Source organism: Coregonus lavaretus (genome assembly GCF_964263955.1).
Source record: "Coregonus lavaretus genome assembly, chromosome: 4".
Lineage (NCBI taxonomy): Eukaryota > Metazoa > Chordata > Actinopteri > Salmoniformes > Salmonidae > Coregonus > Coregonus lavaretus.
Window position 1 is genome coordinate 7,328,702 of NC_139991.1, and position 19,946 is coordinate 7,348,647.

A 19,946-nucleotide genomic window follows, 5' to 3' on the forward strand; every position below is an offset into this window, starting at 1 on the left:
TCAACTATCTAGAATGTAATGTTTACTAAAAGTTACCTAGCATCAACATAGTCCCCATCGCTGCAGTTTCAGTCACGCACTGTTAGTTCTGAGAGGTCTAGTACAGTGGTTCCCAAACTTGAAATGGGGTCCCCTGAGAATCTGTGATCTTATCAAACAAATTAAGAAATGTTTTTCTCTAAAATAACATTTTTTCTCTTCAACTGGGTATAGAATACAACCTTTTAGTGTCAACTAAAATCGCATACACTATTAGAATGCGCTTTCATAGTTCTCTGGATAGCCAGCAGGACCTACAATTGAGTGAATATGAACACACAGCATTAACTAACGTTAGGGGATATACTTTTTCCAAATTGGGTCCTGTATATTCTAGTGTCAATTTAGGGTATCATGCAGTAAACGTTTGGGAACCCCTGGTCTAGTAGCTAGTTAGCAGATTTGTATAGATGTTTGCTGGCAAAGTGATGAAATGCTAACGTACAGAATTTGCTAGCTATTTCGACAGAAAGGAAAAGGCTAATCACACATGGTGACGAGGTAAATTGCAATTTTTACTTGACATGTGTCATTCTCATGATATGCCCACTCACTGACTTTTCTTTTTGTATTTTATTTGTACACAGGTTAGCTAGATCTCTATGGCTCTGATGCAGATATTACTTGATTTCTATGGTAGGCTATATGTAGTTAGTGATCCATATTTTCATCGTCATTCTAAGCTGATTTGGATACATTCAGCACTCAGATCTCCTGAAAACATGACAAATATGGACAGGATGTCCCCTGTGATGTAGTAGCATACATTAGAATAGACCTTTACTGACTCATGTAGGCTATTTCATAAACATGCCATCAAACGTTTGACTTCATCATTATTCCTCACCCTGTTAAGGTCCCACTCCATCTGGGTCGGACTACTGCTGAGTTGACTATACGCCTCATCTGTCTGACATCGAATGCATTTTTCATTTCCCTCTCCCGTTTGCCATGGGCAAAAAGACAGATGCAGGGTCTGTTTTTACCTGTTTTGACAGTCTGTGTTTTCACTAGTGTGTGTGTGTCAACACAAAGTGAGTAATTGATCTGCCTGAAGCTGCTGTGGGCCTTGTGTTCCCCTGTGCCCCCTGAGCATTGAGCTCCCCTGTGTTTCCCCACTGGTGTCCTGTTTGTTTGTTAAAACGATGGAAACGGAAACATTCCACTGCAGATGAAGTGTTGTTTCAGAGATGGCTAGGTCTGATTTAAATGATCAGGACTTGGATTTCGTTTTCGCCTCATAAATTGTTATTGTGTTGTCAAGTCCCAATATTGAAATGACTAGTGCATAATTTATCATCATAGTTAATTCTTTTGTTTGTTTATTCCACTTGACTAACTCTCATTAGCTAATAAAGTAGAATGAACCATGTCTCCTGGCTCTCCTTGATGAGCTAATATTCCCACTAATTTGCATTAATCATACTTTTTGGGTGTTTGTTGACTCAGTTATGTTATTTATGACTGCCAAGTTTGAGCCTTTCATTTGCCTATTTGTCTTTTAGTACAGTAATGACTCCAATCCATACAAGAGACTGGGGCATACGCTCAAATTCTAATACTGTAAAAGTACATCCTTCCTCTCTAAAAGTACATCCTTCCTCTCTGTCTTCAACTGTCCTTAGGGTGAAGACTCTTCTGATGTGGTTTGATTCGTGAAGCAACTCAATGTTACGCCATATTGGTTTTACCTACCCTACAATGTCTGATCACGGTTCACTTGAAGGGCGTAAATAATTAATAAATGCTTTAAACAATGCCTTCAGCATCGAATTAGTTCACCTGACATGGGCCAGATGTTGAGTTGAGTCAGATACAGTCATTTTGATGTCAGGGCTATCAGACTAATGGCAGAACTAAACAGAGCAGCAGCAGCAGAGCTCTGTTTGAGGCACATGTTCCCTGGTGTGTCCTTAAGAGAGTGTTTGCTGCCAACTGAGAGCTTGTGAGCAGAGATGATGCCGCCCAGAGTCAGTGATGGGTTACCACGATGTTTGCTGTCTGTGGAAAAGAGGATATGAGCCAGACCCAGCACAGCCTCGTGTGAATGGAAATCAAAGGTTTACTGAGGAAGCAGATTTATCTTGGAGGACCATGACAATGGTCTTTCATAAACTAAGAAGACATGTCCACTCCGAACGCAATTTTAAAAGCACAGATTTTTACTCAAATGGAGAGTTTGGGATTAAATTTGTCACCACTATAGCAATTCATGTCATCTAGGCTTAGGCTATATGCTCAGAACCTCAGATCGTTGGACACTGAGTGGACAAAACATTAGGAACAATATTGAGTTGCACGGGGCATGGACTCTACAAGGTGTCGAAGGCATTGTGTCAAGTTGGCTGGATGGCCTTTGGGTGATGGACCATTTTTGATACACAGGGGAAACTTTTGAGCGTGAAACCCTTCACACACTCAAACCGGTGTGCCTGGCACATACTACCATAACCCGTTCAAACGCACTTAAATATTTTGTCTTGCCCATTCACCCTCTGAATGGCACACATACACAATCCATGTCTCACTTGTATCAAGGCTTAAAAATCCTTCTTTAACCTGTCTCCTCCCTTCATCTACACTGATTTGAAGTGATTTCAAGTGACATCAATAAGGGATCATAGCTTTCACCTAGATTCACCTATGTCATGGAAAGAGCAGGTGTTCTTAATGTTTTCTACACTCAGTGTATAATCTTATTCATTTTACTGGAAAGGCAAATTATATTATCAGGATTGGGTTTCAAAATCTATAATTGAATGCCAGATGCCACACGCAGATTAATATTGAATGTGATTGAAACCATGGACTTGATTCATGGGTGGATATTAATGATTTGTTAGGGTTTGCCGTAACAGATTCTTCCCTTTTGACTCAAATATGTTTCCAGGGTTGGAAATTAATTATTCAAAGAGGGGAAGCAGGAGATCTGGCTAATCTGTTCTTGCTGAGATAAACATTATCAGCTGGTCCTGATCCAAAAGCCGTCATTTCTAAAGAGGAAGTAGAGTAGGCAACCATGTTAATTAACTAGGAACATCCCTATGTTCCAACGGATCATATTCTCTTCACCTGTTGAGATGCTGTCTTTTCACTAACGCTGTGGGACTCCACACACCGGCTTCATTATCTCCCATTCTGCTGTTTCACCCAGACATTACATGGGGTGTGTGACTTCCCCTGACATTTTAATGTATTGGAGAGCATTTGCCAAGAGAAAATTAGAAGATGTCAGCGAGACTCATAGAGAGAGAGCGACTGCCTAAAGGCCTTGTTTGTATGTGGAGAATAAAACAGTGTTTTGGAGCCATCAGGAGTTGCACTGAGTCCTGTGCTTTGGTAATACACAGTGGCTTGTCAGGGAGGCATAGCAAAGCCTTTCAGAATGTGGGGTTGTGGAAAAATATGTAATCCTGGATTATATTTCCCCTCGCATGTCCAAATATTAAACTTCAATGAGTCTCCACAATTGACATTGTTATAAAAACACTTGATATTGTATTTTGTTAGTTTGAAGCATACAGAGCAGCATTCTAGTATAGTCACACTCACAAACTAACAAAGGCAAATATTATTGACTGTATTCAAGATGTGCAATGTCAGTGTCAGAAATACACTGGGGCAGAGGGGCTTTGTGCATTTTTGACCCTAGGTTTTCCATATTTGCCCCAGAAGGCTCTTGACAGGAAAAGCTGCCCCAATCTTTTCCAAAACAAGTCAATGGGCAAAATATGCCCCTAACTTTAGATATTTTTTTCTCCATTGGTATCACACTTCATACAGTATGTGGCCACAAAGGATTCTCCTTGACTCATCCAATCAGATAAAGTGCACTCTGCTGGTAGCTACAGTGGGGAAAAAAAGTATTTAGTCAGCCACCAATTGTGCAAGTTCTCCCACTTAAAAAGATGAGAGAGGCCTGTAATTTTCATCATAGGTACACGTCAACTATGACAGACAAATTGAGAAAAAAAAATCCAGAAAATCCCATTGTAGGATTTTTAATGAATTTATTTGCAAATTATGGTGGAAAATAAGTATTTGGTCACCTACAAACAAGCAAGATTTCTGGCTCTCACAGACCTGTAACTTCTTCTTTAAGAGGCTCCTCTGTCCTCCACTCGTTACCTGTATTAATGGCACCTGTTTGAACTTGTTATCAGTATAAAAGACACCTGTCCACAACCTCAAACAGTCACACTCCAAACTCCACAATGGCCAAGACCAAAGAGCTGTCAAAGGACACCAGAAACAAAATTGTAGACTTGCACCAGGCTGGGAAGACTGAATCTGCAATAGGTAAGCAGCTTGGTTTGAAGAAATCAACTGTGGGAGCAATTATTAGGAAATGGAAGACATACAAGACCACTGATAATCTCCCTCAATCCGGGGCTCCACGCAAGATCTCACCCCGTGGGGTCAAAATGATCACAAGAACGGTGAGCAAAAATCCCAGAAACACACGGGGGGACCTAGTGCATGACCTGCAGAGAGCTGGGACCAAAGTAACAAAGCCTACCATCAGTAACACACTACGCCGCCAGGGACTCAAATCCTGCAGTGCGAGAAGTGTCCCCCTGCTTAAGCCAGTACATGTCCAGGCCCGTCTGAAGTGCATTTGGATGATCCAGAAGAGGATTGGGAGAATGTCATATGGTCAGATGAAACCAAAATATAACTTTTTGGTAAAAACTCAACTCGTCATGTTTGGAGGACAAAGAATGCTGAGTTGCATCCAAAGAACACCATACCTACTGTGAAGCATGGGGGTGGAAACATCATGCTTTTGGGCTGTTTTTCTGCAAAGGGACCAGGACGACTGATCCGTGTAAAGGAAAGAATGAATGGGGCCATGTATCGTGAGATTTTGAGTGAAAACCTCCTTCCATCAGCAAGGGCATTGAAGATGAAACGTGGCTGGGTCTTTCAGCATGACAATGATCCCAAACACACCGCCCGGGCAACGAAGGAGTGGCTTCGTAAGAAGCATTTCAAGGTCCTGGAGTGGCCTAGCCAGTCTCCAGATCTCAACCCCATAGAAAATCTTTGGAGGGAGTTGAAAGTCTGTGTTGCCCAGCGACAGCCCCAAAACATCACTGCTCTAGAGGAGATCTGCATGGAGGAATGGGCCAAAATACAAGCAACAGTGTGTGAAAACCTTGTGAAGACTTACAGAAAACGTTTGACCTGTGTCATTGCCAACAAAGGGTATATAACAAAGTATTGAGAAACTTTTGTTATTGACCAAATACTTATTTTCCACCATCATTTGCCAATAAATTCATTAAAAATCCTACAAAGTGATTTTCTGGATTTTTATTTCTCATTTTGTCTGTCATAGTTGACGTGTACCTATGATGAAAATTACAGGCCTCTCTCATCTTTTTAAGTGGGAGAACTTGCACAATTGGTGGCTGACTAAATACTTTTTTTCCCCACTGTATCTCATTTCCCCATACCACTCCCCCATCTCGCCCTCTTTGTTGTCAACATTCTTATTTTCGGTGTATTTTCCAAGTTGTGAAAATCCTAGTGTTCTTGTCTGGTGTATTGCCAACCAAGGTCAGAGATCGCTTAATTGGATTTTCACTGCTCAAGGGCACCTTTTCCATGTTTCAGGTGTAGCCTAATATACAGCCTATAAACAAATAGGCCCTATGTATGAAGTACAGGGGAGTTTGTCTAGTGGTAGTGTAGTATTGAAACCCAAGGCAATATGATATTTCTTCACCTTAGGAGGAAATGTGATTCACACAATAGTATTTTTGCTCCGAATGTAAACCTCCTCTGAATAAGCCATGATTAACCCACAGCTGCATTGCATCGTACTCTTATTGTAGTGCATGTACTGTAGGGTTGCAACATTCCAGGGACTTTCAATAAAGACACTCCCGCTCTCAGCTGGTCGTAGTGTGTGTCGCTGCAGTAGTGTGAACTCAGTGACATGATGGGCGGAGCTGTTTCCGTTCTGTTCCATCCCAGGGTGTGCAGACAGAGTAGTGTGTGCACCACCAACATGCACTGTAAGATTAAAAACATGGGTCACTGCACTGACAGGAATTGGGTGCTTTGCTGTGTGTCGTGTGGGTGTGTGTGAATGGTTGGAAAAACACAGGGAGGGAGTAAAGATAAAAATAAAAAAAAACATGACCTTTTAGAGGTGATGTCACTGCTGTTGGAATGTCATAGGTTTCCTGGTTGACAGTATTGTGGACCTCAGCAAAATGGATGCTGAATGGTTTTTGTGTTGAGGCATTTGTATTAATCTTATAAGCAGGCCTATTTGTTCTCTCCAGTCCCATTTTAAGCTTCTTGCTTTAATATGTACTAGTCGAATTAGGCCTAGGCCCTCTGAAGACAATCAAGCAACAATTGCAACAATTGAGTAAACTGAAATCTGTAGCCAAGCATAAACAATCAATAAAGATTACCAGTGATGTTTTACTGACAGGGACCTACCAGTCATTGTTTATCAGACTCACCACATTGGTTTGTTGAAGCACCGTTTCCTCTGCTGCTTCCTTTTGTGGAGAAACTGTGAAATGGTTGGCTAGTTTGTTCATTCTGAGACTTGTGACATGGTGCCTGACATTTGTATTTCTATAATGACTGTGTTATTACATTCCCTGTCAGTTTGTCTGGCTTATTCAGAGTGCATGGTTCTACCACTAGTGTTTTGACTTGCAGTTTCCTGAAAGACAATAGTAAACAAACATTGACCTGAAAATGGTTCCTGTGTTAAGCTGCTCGGCGATGGTCCTTTAATCGTGTTCCAGTGTCATCACTATTATTTTCACAGCAGTATCTCTTTCAGCTGGGAGCTGTAAGCAGAATCACATTCAGTTCTGACTTCATTAGGCTCTTTGCTTGTTAACACAGTCAGACTTCTAGCCTGCACTGACTTTTGTTTCTTTTCTCTCTGCATCATATTCAAGTGGATGTTGAGTAAGATTAGAATGAAGAAATCTACTCAAAACCGCAATGTTTTTAGATGTGTATGTGTGTAGTAGTATAATTTGTGTGTGTGGGCCTAGTCTAGTTATCATTTTGTGCTGAGCCCCCAGCCCATAGAAACATGCCTTCACATCACAATCTCCTTTGGCCACTGATGTGACTTTCCACAATAGGCTAACCTAGTTCTATGTGCAGAAATTGTGCTGTGTGAGCCATAATAGCTGCTTCATAATTATTTTAGCATCACGTGAGCAATGGACCCCACAGCCTGTACAGTAGTTCAGATGAACTTCTTCTAAGCATGCATGGAATGAGGAGGAACATTGTACCTAGCTACTAGTGATGGGGGGTGTGGGGGGGGGGTAGATAGTTAATTGTGCTTTGTTTTGCTACTGCAGGCAGCGTCAGCTGTACCTGCGCCAAAACTCTGGTATTTTTCATCCTATAGCTTGTTCTCCATCTTCCTTTTTAAATGGTGAGCCAACATGTTTTCAGCACTTATTTCCCTGACTGATTAAAACTAATTTTCTCATGCTCTCTCGTCTCTCTGCAGCAGACATATAGTGAGCAATATGTTTGGTACATGAAATCGCAATAAAATCGCAGTATCGTATCGGCACCTAAGTATCGTGCTAATATCATATTGTGTGGTCCCTGGCAATTCCCAGCCCTACTAGCTACAGTGGCTTGCGAAAGTATTCACCCCGCCTTGGCATTTTTCCTATTTGGTTGCCTTACAACCTGGAATTACATTTGATTTTTGGGGGGTTTGTATCATTTGATTTACACAACGTGCCTACCACTTTGAAGATGCAAAATATTTTTTATTGTGAAACAAACAAGAAATAAGACAAAAAAAACAACTTGAGCGTGCATAACTATTCACCCCCCCCCCCCCAAAGTCAATACTTTGTAGAGCCACCTTTTGCAGCAATTACAGCTGCAAGTCTCTTGGGGTATGTCTCTATAAGCTTGGCACATCTAGCCATTGGGATTTTTGCCCATTCTTCAAGGCAAAACTGCTCCAGCTCCTTCAAGTTGGATGGGTTCCGCTGGTGTACAGCAATCTTTAAGTCATACCACAGATTCTCAATTGGATTGAGGTCTGGACTTTGACTAGGCCATTCCAAGACATTAAAATGTTTCCCCTTAAACCACTCGAGTGTTGCTTAGGGTCATTGTCCTGCTGGAAGGTGAACCTCCGTCCCATTCTCAAATCTCTGGAAGACTGAAACAGGTTTCTCTCAAGAATATCCCTTTTATTTAGCGCCATTCATCATTCCTTCAATTCTGACCAGTTTCCCAGTCCCTGCTGATGAAAATCATCCCCACAGCATGATGCTGCCACCATGCTTCACTGTGGGGATGGTGTTCTCGGGGTGATGAGAGGTGTTGGGTTTGCGCCAGACATAGCGTTTTCCTTGATGGCCAAAAAGCTCAATTTTAGTCTCATCTGACCAGAGTACCTTCTTCCATATGTTTGGGGAGTCTCCCACATGCCTTTTGGTGAACACCAAACATGTTTGCTTATTTTTTTCTTTAAGCAATGGCTTTTTTCTGGCCACTCTTCCATAAAGCCCAGCTCTGTGGATTGTACGGCTTAAAGTGGTCCTATGGACATATACTCCAATCTCCACTGTGGAGCTTTGCAGCTCCTTCAGGGTTATCTTTGGCCTCTGATTAATGCCCTCCTTGCCTGGCCCGTGAGTTTTGGTGGACGGCCCTCTCTTGGCAGGCTTGTTGTGGTGCCATATTCTTTCAATTTTTTAATAATGGATTTAATGGTGCTCCGTGGGATGTTCAAAGTTTCAGATATTTTTTTATAACCCAACCCTGATCTGTACTTCTCCACAACTTTGTCCTTGACCTGTTTGGAGAGCTCCTCTGGTCTTCATGGAGCTGCTTGCTTGGTGGTGCCCCTTGCTTAGTGGTGTTGCAGACTTTGGGGCCTTTCAGAACAGGTGTGTGTGTATATATACTGAGATCATGTGACAGATCATGTGACACTTAGATTGCACACAGGTGGACTTTATTTAACTAGGCTAATTATGTGACTTCTGAAGGTAATTGGTTGCACCAGATCTTCATAGCAAAGGGGGTGAATACAAATGCACGCACCACTTTTCCGTAATTTATTTTGTATAATTTTTTGAAACAAGTAATTTTTTTCATTTCACTTCACCAATTTGGACTTTTGTGTATGTCCATTACATGAAATCCAAACAAAAATCAATATAAATTACAGGTTGTAATGCAGCAAAATAGGAAAAACGCCAAGGTGGATGAATACTTTTGCAAGGCACTGTACATCGTGCTTTTGTGCTTCAGACCCCTCCCTTGACAATTGCCCATACAGCACTGTGGCTCTCAGACCCAACACAAAAGCGTATTTGTCCAAAAACATCTGCTGCCACCACTGCCCATCTGATTAGTAGCTCCTCAGTGGTCAAAGGCTGCGGCTAGCCACAGGGACCACCGGACAGTGGACATGACATTGGTCCACACAACAGTACCCACCAATGCCATGTTATTTCCGCCCCTCAATAGTCAATGGCTGGATGTCTTTTTGTCAGGGATGTAGGCTAGTGGTTTACCCATCACTCATAGTGTTGTATGGTTCAAGCGCAGCCAGGAGAACAAGTGGTGGAGCCCTGAGTCCTCTGGCCTGTCAAACAACCTTCCTTTACCCAGCATGGTAATGTATGGGAAGGGTGAGTCATCATAACGAAAGCTGTTTCCTCTTCCTCTGTTCCTGTCAAGGGGTTCTAGCCTGTCAAGCTTGGCACCTCCGTGAGTGAGGATGAAAACACTGAAATACTATTGACTTAGCCTACAGAATGAAGCCCACAGGCACTACTTGTCATTGACAGCTCCTGTAATTTGGGCTAGCAGGTACATTCCAGCAACATACAAATAAGGAGTAGCCTACATTTTATCTTGCAAATAGTGTTAGTCCTCTTAGTCCTTTACCCTGCCAACTAATTCAAAGTCAGTGACTTGCAACACTATTCAAATGGTTTGACTAGGCAAACAACATTCTTGTATTGGCTAGGCATAGGCCTATATTGTATCTCGATTTGAATATTCCATAGGGTTTAGCATTAATTTCCTCCCTCATCTAGCAGCCACAAAAAGTTAGGTTAATGACGACTTGCTAATTCTGCCTTTTTTTTATTTTTTATAATGTCATGAACACTTCCTTATCCTGGCATATCCAGCAGTGGCCTTGTTTTCAGAGGCCCACTGGGGTCACAGTCCTCACATGCCCCTCCTTCCTTCCTCCGGACAGTGACCCTACACACAGACATGGTGTGATATGGAAAGGAAATTAAGAGGCACGGCTGTGCCATGGTAACAGTTAGTTGTACATTCCTCCAATGGGTTTTCTCAATGAAGAAAATCCATTGGAGTTGTATGTGGTCTGACAACTGATGGGACTGTGGTGTGCCTGCCATACTCGATCTCCAACCAACAGCCTCTGAGTTGACCTTTACCCTGTTGATTCAGTTTATCCTGTGGCAGCTTTGGCTGCTGTAGGCTGGGCTAGAGTGGGTTTGTACAAGGGTCTCACAACAGGCTAAATATTTCCCTTTGAGATTTAACAACTGATGATGAGAACTGAGGATCACTGGAAGGCATATCCCCTGAAACTGTAGATCGTACTAATAGAGAGCAAAAGACGTCCCATTCTCATTAAGTTTTAAATTATCTGGGGATTTTTAAATTGTGAATAAATCCACTTTGTTGGAACTTCGTTTCTTAGAAACTTTCAGTGTTGCAATTACTAGGGCTGTGACGAAACCAGTATCACAATATTTTTTCCATGGCTAAAATGAAAACAGGAAGCAGACAAACCTATTTGGTCCTTTAACAATCTGCTGTATTTAAGTTGTGCCATAGCTTGGAAAATAAATACATGTGACTCTGGATGACAACATAATGATGTTTGTTTCCAACATTAGGGCTGTTTTCCTAAAGCAGTTAAATCCGCTTCGTGTTTTGTTTCCTTGCCACGGTACTAACAAGTATCGCCATACTGGTATCATCCCGGCCCTATCAAATATTCAAATGAGAACTAACCTTGTTCTTTAACCAAACATTTCAATTAAACTAAAGGCTGTTTTGCATGATAGTGTTGTGTAATTTTGTTGATATTTTGTGTATCACTTCTCAGAAATACCAGCCCTTGCCAAGTTGAGCCATATACAATGAGCCGTATCTTTAGTCAAATAATTGCATTTCTGTCTACTCTTATGCTTTATTCAACTGGTATTGCAAGTTAATAGGCTGTGTGGGACAATGCATAGGAGATGTCATGCCAATGTATGGTGGTTGATGGAGGCAATCTGAGCGTGCTCTGTTTTGTTTTCATACAAGGCCGCTCTGTTTCCTGATTTGATTAATCTTCTTCCCTTGTTCTCACATTACAAAGCCCACCAGCCCCTGTGTTTCTGCCCATCAGTGTGCCACAGTCTAGACCGCTGCTATCATTAGTCTATTTGTTGGGGGGAGGGCTAAGAAAAGCTAGTGTAAATCTCTCTGAATATTTTCTCCTTGACTCGTTCAAGAACATGTCATGGCATGCCGGGTGTGGCCCCTGCTGGGGCCACCATGACAATACAATGTGTCTCTGTGTGTGTGTGTTTTTACTGTGGGACCATTACCCCAGCAGTAGCACTGTATGAGCTCCTCTCTTCAGGTAATTATTCCCAGAGCTGTGAAGCACGGAGTGTCCCCTTCATATCAAACACAGCCATACATTTCTTAATGGTGTTTTAAAATAGCTTCTCAAGTATTAGGCTAACACATCAACAGCTGTGAGAATCTCTGAAAGGAACCGGCCATCTCAGCCAATCTCTTTTGAACATGTTTTTTGTATGGTGACTTAGTAGTCTCCTTGCTCATGAGGTTATAGACAGGTTGGTTGTTTAGCAACAAAACCGACGCGTGGGCAACTATGAGGAAAAACAGACAGGGTTGGCTTAGATTGTTAACAACATGTGAACTATATATATTTATTGAAAACAAAAATAAATTTGCACAATGAGCTTGTTGTCTCTCAAATACATCGTTACAGTTGTTGGTTAGCTATCTAGCGAATTTTAGCCGTATTAGCATAGACGTGACATCAGTAAAAACACCTCAAAACAAGACATGGTATCAATATAAAACTAGCTGAAAAGAGCCCCCAATGATTCCCACATGGCAGCTTCTTGTCATTGTTGCTAGCTATCTGGCCATCCAGAATCACAACAACACGGCCTTCTGCCCCATTGAAGCGTGCACATTGTTTTTGTGAAGTTGTCAGCTAACCCGTCTATAGCCAGCTAGCAGGTGGACAGCTAAAACAGCAACTCATTTGGCTCCTGTCCTCAGGTGTGTTCGACTGTTCGTATCTGACCATTCTTTAAAGCCTTTGTTGACTAGGAGTGGACCAATGATAACGCTGGGCGGATAAGCTGTTCTGTGCGGCGGTGAGTCTCGTGCACCAGCTGTGTGTGTGTAAACCTGTTTAGCGTGGCTACTGTGCTTCGTGGTAGAGAGTTGAGCTGCTGCCATGGTGTCGCTGTGGGAGCCAGTCCCGCCCTCCCTCCCTGGCCGTGCTCCGTCTTCATTACCCAGAGTTGTGTGGAGGCACACTGCCAGAGCGTGCTCTTTAGCATCTCAAAGTTCCCCCAGTGTCACAGCGCTTTAATGAAATTGATGGCCTATGTCTAAATCTGAGCCTGTCTTCATGCAGCTCTCTCCTCTCAGGATTATGCTTTGCCTCAACAGTTCTCTCCACTGTCACACATACTCTTGACTTCCTGCAAACTGAGGGATTCATCAGCGGAGAGCTTGGAGACTGGGTAGATGTGCTCATTTAACAGGCTTGGGACTGTCTGGGAGACATTTCTACCAGCCACAGCTCTTGTCAACCACTTGTTTTAAAGTTAGGCGTTTGTCTTCAACAAAAGGCATTTGTTTTTCATAGGTGGCAACCACTTACTTTTTCGTTTTTTTTTTTTTTTTTTACATATCCCTCCTTTTTAAGGATAATCCTTTAGCTATTTTGCCTTCAGCTGTTTATTCATCTAATTTCCTCAGATCCACTTCTAGCATTCTGGAACTAAGAGGAAAATCGAATGTGGAAAAAGGATTATTCTCCCCAGATGAAATAGTCTGCTGTCAATGTTCCTTTGCCACACTGTTGTGCTGTGCGCTTAAAAAAAAAAGTATTTTTGTGTTCCAGTCTAGCAGATGTGTTTTTCTTTTTTTTTCTCCCTCAGTATTTTTTGAGCCCTTTCAAATTCAAATGTTTAAACGCTCTCAACTCTGATAGTATACAGCTGGCAAGGGAAGAGGCTCTATTTTACACTTTGGCAGGATCCTAAGGAGCCCCTCAGTGTGAATGAAGTGGGATCATGTTACCGGCAAGGGACAGCTCTGGGGACACCAGACTGGACACACAGTCTAGCCCTACTGTCTGGAATGACTAGTGAGAGGAGCAGTTTGACCATTTGCCCAGTGTTGCCAAGCTGTCTGGGTAGAGGAATATTCTCAGCTAGCATCAGCCAGTTTAGTAGGCAGTCTCAATAAAGCTCAAACATAGCAGCCAGCCAGCATCAGTCAGCCAACCGCTGAGCTACATATGAGCAGGAGCCAGTGTGCTGTGCTGTTCCTATGGGACTAGCTTTAATTTTAACCTGAAAAAGAAGTGAATGAATAAGTGATGGCTGCTTCCATCCCGTGTTGATTGCTAAAAGTGTGACCGTTGCATCTAAAAGCTCTTAAAAGCCTCCTGTTTCCCCTCACTCTCCTGTAATATAACAGGGTACCACACAGTGACAGACCCCCAGGAGAGAGAGAGAGGAGCCTCGTGTGGAATAGCGATGCACGTCAGTGTCCCTCTCTTAACGAGCAGCATTTATCCCCTCGCCGGAACTAGATAAGTGGAGAGTTTTTATCACACCCGAGCAGGTGAAAGCAGGGGCCGCGTCGCTGCTGCCTCCGGGAGAGAACTCCATCTAACACTGCTGCTGCTAACTACAAAGTCTTTAGTGATTTCTCCTTTCTTTTCTCTGTCTGCAGGTTTGCTTTGCTCAAACTATGAAGGAGTTTTCCTCATTCATTTCAACCACAATCACTATGAAATTCTAAGGAACTGGAAATCTCTAGCTTCTGATCTAGGCTATAGGCCTATAGGCTAAACATACACATTTAGGTAGTACACCTGTGGGAGTGCACCAAGTCTTTGCCTTGCCTGATGATCAACCTTGGTAATCTAGAAAGTAAATGCCCTTGCCTCAGAGTGGAAGATAGCTTTTTGGTCCAGTGGTATGGTTGACTCTGGAGTAGGGCTGTCCCCGACTTGTTCAAAATTTTAAAACGTGTATTTTTCCATATATAGACACATCCTATGTGTTTTTATCAAATCAACTATATGCAGTGAGCGTGTTTGATGAAATAATTAAGATGCACAAATGACTAGAGGGAATCAGACCGCAATTGATTTGATTGTGCCGGGCCAGGCTCAGACTAGCACCCGTTGTCTCTCTCTCCTCCCTGCTGCAGCGACCACCACAGAACATCAATAGTATTTATCCCGCTGTCCGTGTTGCTGAAGCTGCAACATAATTAGCAGCCATTTCTGACTGAAAGTTATGTTACTGAAATCCCTCATTTGTTTAGGAAAAACATTCCCTATTCTCTCAACCCTTGTTCTCTTTACGTGACACATGTATGCATCGCATGCACGTGACCAAAAGGGCCTGACCTGTAGCATATCATAATCACATCAATAAATTGGTTATAACAAACTCTGAACACCGTAACACGTGACGGCAAAATGGATGTAGAGGACATGACAAATAAACTCGAAATGGGGCCATGTTTACTGGTTGCTCAGGAGGTAAAGGGGAAGTCAGATGTGTGGAATAAATTTGACTAGTTGATGAAAATACTGGAGATCAAGAAAAAGAAGGTAAGGAGCAAGCGCTGCTTGCATATTATGTGTGCCAAACAGGTGCTGTTAGATGACAATATAATTTCTCTGACCGTTTGGAACAATGTAAACAACACAAAATAAATTATAAGCGTACCAGAGAGTCAAATAAAAAATAAAGCCTTTTTACAGCAGTCGACTAAATGGGGTTAGCCCTACTCTGGAGTGTGGCGTACTGATGACCAGGTTTTGATAGCAGTCGGTTACATAATGGTACTACTCAGTTTTTCTCAGCTTTATTGAAGAGTACGTAAGCCTTGGGTTATTTTTCATGTCTTAGTCGTGACAGACTTTCAGCATGCTTATAGAGAAGACCACACAACATGTACTGCACTGACACAAATGACTGATGATTTGTTGAAAGAAATTGATACGAAGATTGTGGGAGCTGTACTGTTAGATTTCAGTGCGGCCTTTGATATTATTGACCATAACCTGTTGTTGAGAACTTGTGTTATGGCTTTTCAACCTCTGCCATATCGTGGATTCAGAGCTATCTATCTAATAGAACTTAGAGGGTTTTCTTTTAATGGAAGCTTCTCTAATGTCAAACATGTAAATTCTGGTGTAATGACCTGCCACTGGCATTAAACAAATGCTGATGATTCAACCATAAATGCATTAGCAACCACAGCTAATGAAGTCACTGAAACCCTTAACAAAGAGTTGCAGTCTGTTTTGGAATGGGTGGCCAGTAATAAACTGGTCCTGAACATCTCTAAAAGTAAGAGCATTGTATTTGGTACAAATCATTCCCTAAGTTCTAGACCTCAGCTGAATCTGGTAATGAATGGTGTGGCCGTTGAACAAGTTGAGGGGACTAAATTACTTGGCGTTACCTTAGATTGTAAACTGTCATGGTCAGAACATATAGATTCAATGGTTGTAAAGATGGGGATAGGTCTGTCCGTAATAAAGAGATGCTCTGCTTTTCTGACACCACACTCCACAAAGCAAGTCCTGCAGGCTCTAGTTTTATCTTGATTATTGTCCAGTCATATGGTCAAGTGCTGCAAAGAAAGACCTAGTTAAGCTGCAGCTGGCCCAGAACAGAGCGGCACATCTTGCTCTTCATTGTAATCAGAGGGCTAATAGTAATACTATGCATGCCAGTCTCTCTTGGCTAAGAGTTGAGGAAAGACTGGGTTGAAATTCCTTTGCATAGTCAACTTACACACAGCACTGACACACACACTTACCCCACCAGACATGCCACCAGAGGTCTTTTCACAGTCCCCAGGTCCAGAACAAATTCAAGGAAACGTACAGTATTATACAGAGCCATGAATGCATGGAACTCCCTTCCATCTTATTTAGTGCAAGTGAACAGCAAACCTGGTTTCAAAAAACAAATAAAGCAACACCTCACGGCACTACACCTCTCCCCCATGTGACCTACTTGTTGTGTGTATGTACTGACATGTATGTGTAACTGATAATGCACACACACTACATGTTAATTTTCTTAAATGTATTTAAATTGTAAAGTATTTTGTCTGTAATGTATTTTTTGTTATATGTCGGACCCCAGTAAGACTAGCTGTCGCCATTGGCATCGGCTAATGGGGATCCTAATAAATCAAATCAAGTTACTAATCTATGCTTAACCACCTGTGAGGGTTTTCACACTCTCTCATTACCAGTTCTCAGGCGGACTTTCTCTAGTCGATGAGAAGTGTGTTTCCCACAGTTCACAGCTCAAATTACAGCTGTCTTCTACAGTACATAGAAGGAAACCATTTTTTTATTATTATTTTTTACAACGAATGGCTAAAACCATGTGCATTTTGTTTAATATCTACGGGAAAATCATTGTGATTTTATGCAGTCAGTTTCACACAGCGACTCCAAAGCTATCAGCCTAGACAAAGCTTGGGGATGCTGAGCCGACCGAGTAGGCTGGTGGCTATGTAGTCACGTAGATAGATCAGGCTCCAGAATGACTATTTTCTTCTTCAAGCCTGCCATGCAGTCTGCATCATAAACCACCAGATGGCTCATCAGTAATCTCAAACTGATCCTCATGATTATAACAATGTTTCAAAACCTTAGGATAGAGCCCAGTAGCTAGCAGAGCAACGCTTCAAGTGTTATTAGTTGTATGTACTGGATATGCATGGTTAGGCTTGGGCGATATACAGATATTTTAGAAATACAGACGGTTTGATTTTCAATGCGGGGGTGCGTGCTACGCCGCTGCTTATACAGTTGAAGTCAGAAGTTTACATACATCTTAGCCAAATACATTTAAACTCAGTTTTTCACAATTCCTGACGTCTAATCCTAGTACAAATTCCCTGTCTATTTTTATTTTTTATTTTTGGGGGTAGATCAGCTTAATATTGCAGATTGTAACTTCCATCAATGTTATTGTCTGCATCACTTCCAATCCCCCATGTTTTTTATATATATACTCCCCTTTATTACTTTTCAACCCCGCCATCCTTTCCCTACTTGGGGTAAACTAGTGAACAACAACGCCCAGGCCTCCACCTCCAGCCCACACCCACCACCTACACCCCATGGACACAGTCAATTTTACAATAATTATATTTTATTTGCTCTTGCTCCTGAACTTCTTCTACTCTCAACCTCTCCGATTACTTTCATGATGTCCATCCAGCTTGCCTCCACATGCAACATCCCTCCAACTGTGCTCCTCCCCAAAGGCTCCCAACATACAACCCATATACTTATTATGGACACAGTATGCTTACATTATTAGTTATCTTGTTATTATTTGTTGTTATTTGTTATTAGTCCCATCCTTCAACTCCATTCAATACCTCCCATCTATCTCGTAACACCATCCATATAGGATTTCTATTTGCCATATATATTTCAACCGTACTGTGATGTTTTACAAAAGTTCTGAACCTTTCTATTCTCATTGCTTCTACAGATTGTGAATTAAAAATAAAGATTTTTGCTAAAAGTATTATTATATTATTGATCGATTGACTATGACTTTTCAGATCACCCAGTAATGCTATCTGCAAGGTTAGCTCCAGGTAAATATTGCAATCCTTTAGCCATTCCTGGACCTGTGTCCAAAAACAAGCTACAAATGGACAGAACCAAAACAAATGATCTAATGATTCTGTCTCTTCACAGCAAAATCTGCAGAGCTGGGAAGATTGTATCCCCCATATAAATTACATGTATAACCATATAAATTCCCTGTCTTAGGTCAGTTAGGATCACCACTTTATTTTAAGAATGTGAAATGTCAGAATAATAGTAGAGAGAATTATTTATTTCAGCTTTTATTTATTTCATCACATTCCCAGTGGGTCAGAAGTTTACATACACTCAATTAGTATTTGGTAACATTGCCTTTAAATTGTTTAACTTGGGTCAAACATTTCGGGAGTCTTCCACAAGCTTCCCACAATAAGTTGGGTGAATTTTGGCCCATTCCTCCTGACAGAGCTGGTGTCACTGAGTCAGGTTTGTAGGCCTCCTTGCTCGCACATGCTTTTTCAGTTCTGCCCACACATTTTCAATAGGATTGAGGTCAGGGCTTTGTGATGGCCACTCCAATACCTTGACTTTGTTGTCCTTAAGCCATTTTGGCACAACTTTGGAAGTATGCTTGGGGTCATTGTCCATTTGGAAGACCCATTTGCGACCAAGCTTTAACTTCCTGACTGATGTCTTGAGATGTTGCTTCAATATATCCACATAATCTTCCTTCCTCATGATGCCATCTATTTTGTGAAGTGCATCAGTCCCTCCTGCAGCAAAGCACCCCCACCGCATGATGCTGCCACCCCCGTGCTTCACGGTTGGGAGGGTGTTCTTCGGCTTGCAAGCCTTCCCATTTTTCCTCCAAACATAACGATGGTCATTATGGCCAAACAGTTATATTTCTGTTTCATCAGACCAGAGGACATTTCTCCAAAAAGTACGATCTTTGGCCCCATGTGCAGTTGAAAACCGTAGTCTGTCTTTTTTATGGCGGTTTTCGAGCTGTAGCTTCTTCCTTGCTGAGTGGCCTTTTTAGGTTATGTCGATATAGGACTCGTTTTACTGTGGATATAGATCCTTTTGTACCTGTTTCCTCCAGCATCTTCACAAGGTCCTTTGCTGTTGTTCTGGGATTGATTTGCACTTTTCGCACCAAAGTACGTTCATCTCTAGGAGACAGAACGTGTCTCCTTCCTGAGCGGTATGACGGCTGCGTGGTCCCATGGTGTTTATACTTGCGTACTATTGTTTGTACAGATGAACGTGGTACCTTCAGGCATTTGGAAATTGCTCCCAAGGATGAACAAGAATGAGGTCTTGGCTGATTTTCTTTTGATTTTCCCATGATGTCAAGCAAAGAGGCACTGAGTTTGAAGGTAGGCCTTAAAATACATCCACAGGTACACCTCCAATTGACTCAAATGATGTCAATTAGCCTATCAGAAGAATTTTCCAAGCTGTTTAAAGGCACAGTCAACTTAGTGTACTTCTGACCCACTGGAATTGTGATACAGTGAAATAATCTGTCTGTAAACAATTGTTGGAAAAATTACTTGTGTCATGCACAAAGTAGATGTCCTAACCGACTTGCCAAAACTATAGTTTGATAACAAGAAATGTGTGGAGTGGTTGAAAAACGAGTTTTAATGACTCCAACCTAAGTGTATGTAAACTTCCGACTTCAACTGTAACTATAAGTTAAGTATAACTATAAGAAATCTAAGATGTGTCAAATTATATCCAGCTCAGGGCTCCAGCTGTGCATTTGGTTTGCTAACTTTCAAGTAAGTGGCTATATTTCAATATCAAGCTTATTTTCTTACAGCAGAGATATTCATACGGCCCAATCCTACGCATGGTATACATCGTCCAATGAAATGCTTACTTGCAGGTTCCTTCTTGACAATGCAACAATAATAAGAAATAGTAACAGATAAGAATACGAACATAAAGTAAATGGCTCAGTAGAATAGAATAAGCAATTCCGGTACCAGGCCGT

At 41.8% G+C, this 19,946-nt stretch overlaps 1 protein-coding gene across 1 annotated transcript in view; it reads left to right on the forward strand.

Moving 5' to 3' along the window:
• The window catches only part of LOC311128442 (disintegrin and metalloproteinase domain-containing protein 10-like), an 86,807-nt gene that overhangs the window by 433 nt on the left and 66,428 nt on the right, over window positions 1-19,946 (forward strand). The gene's annotated exons all lie outside the window — the stretch shown is intronic.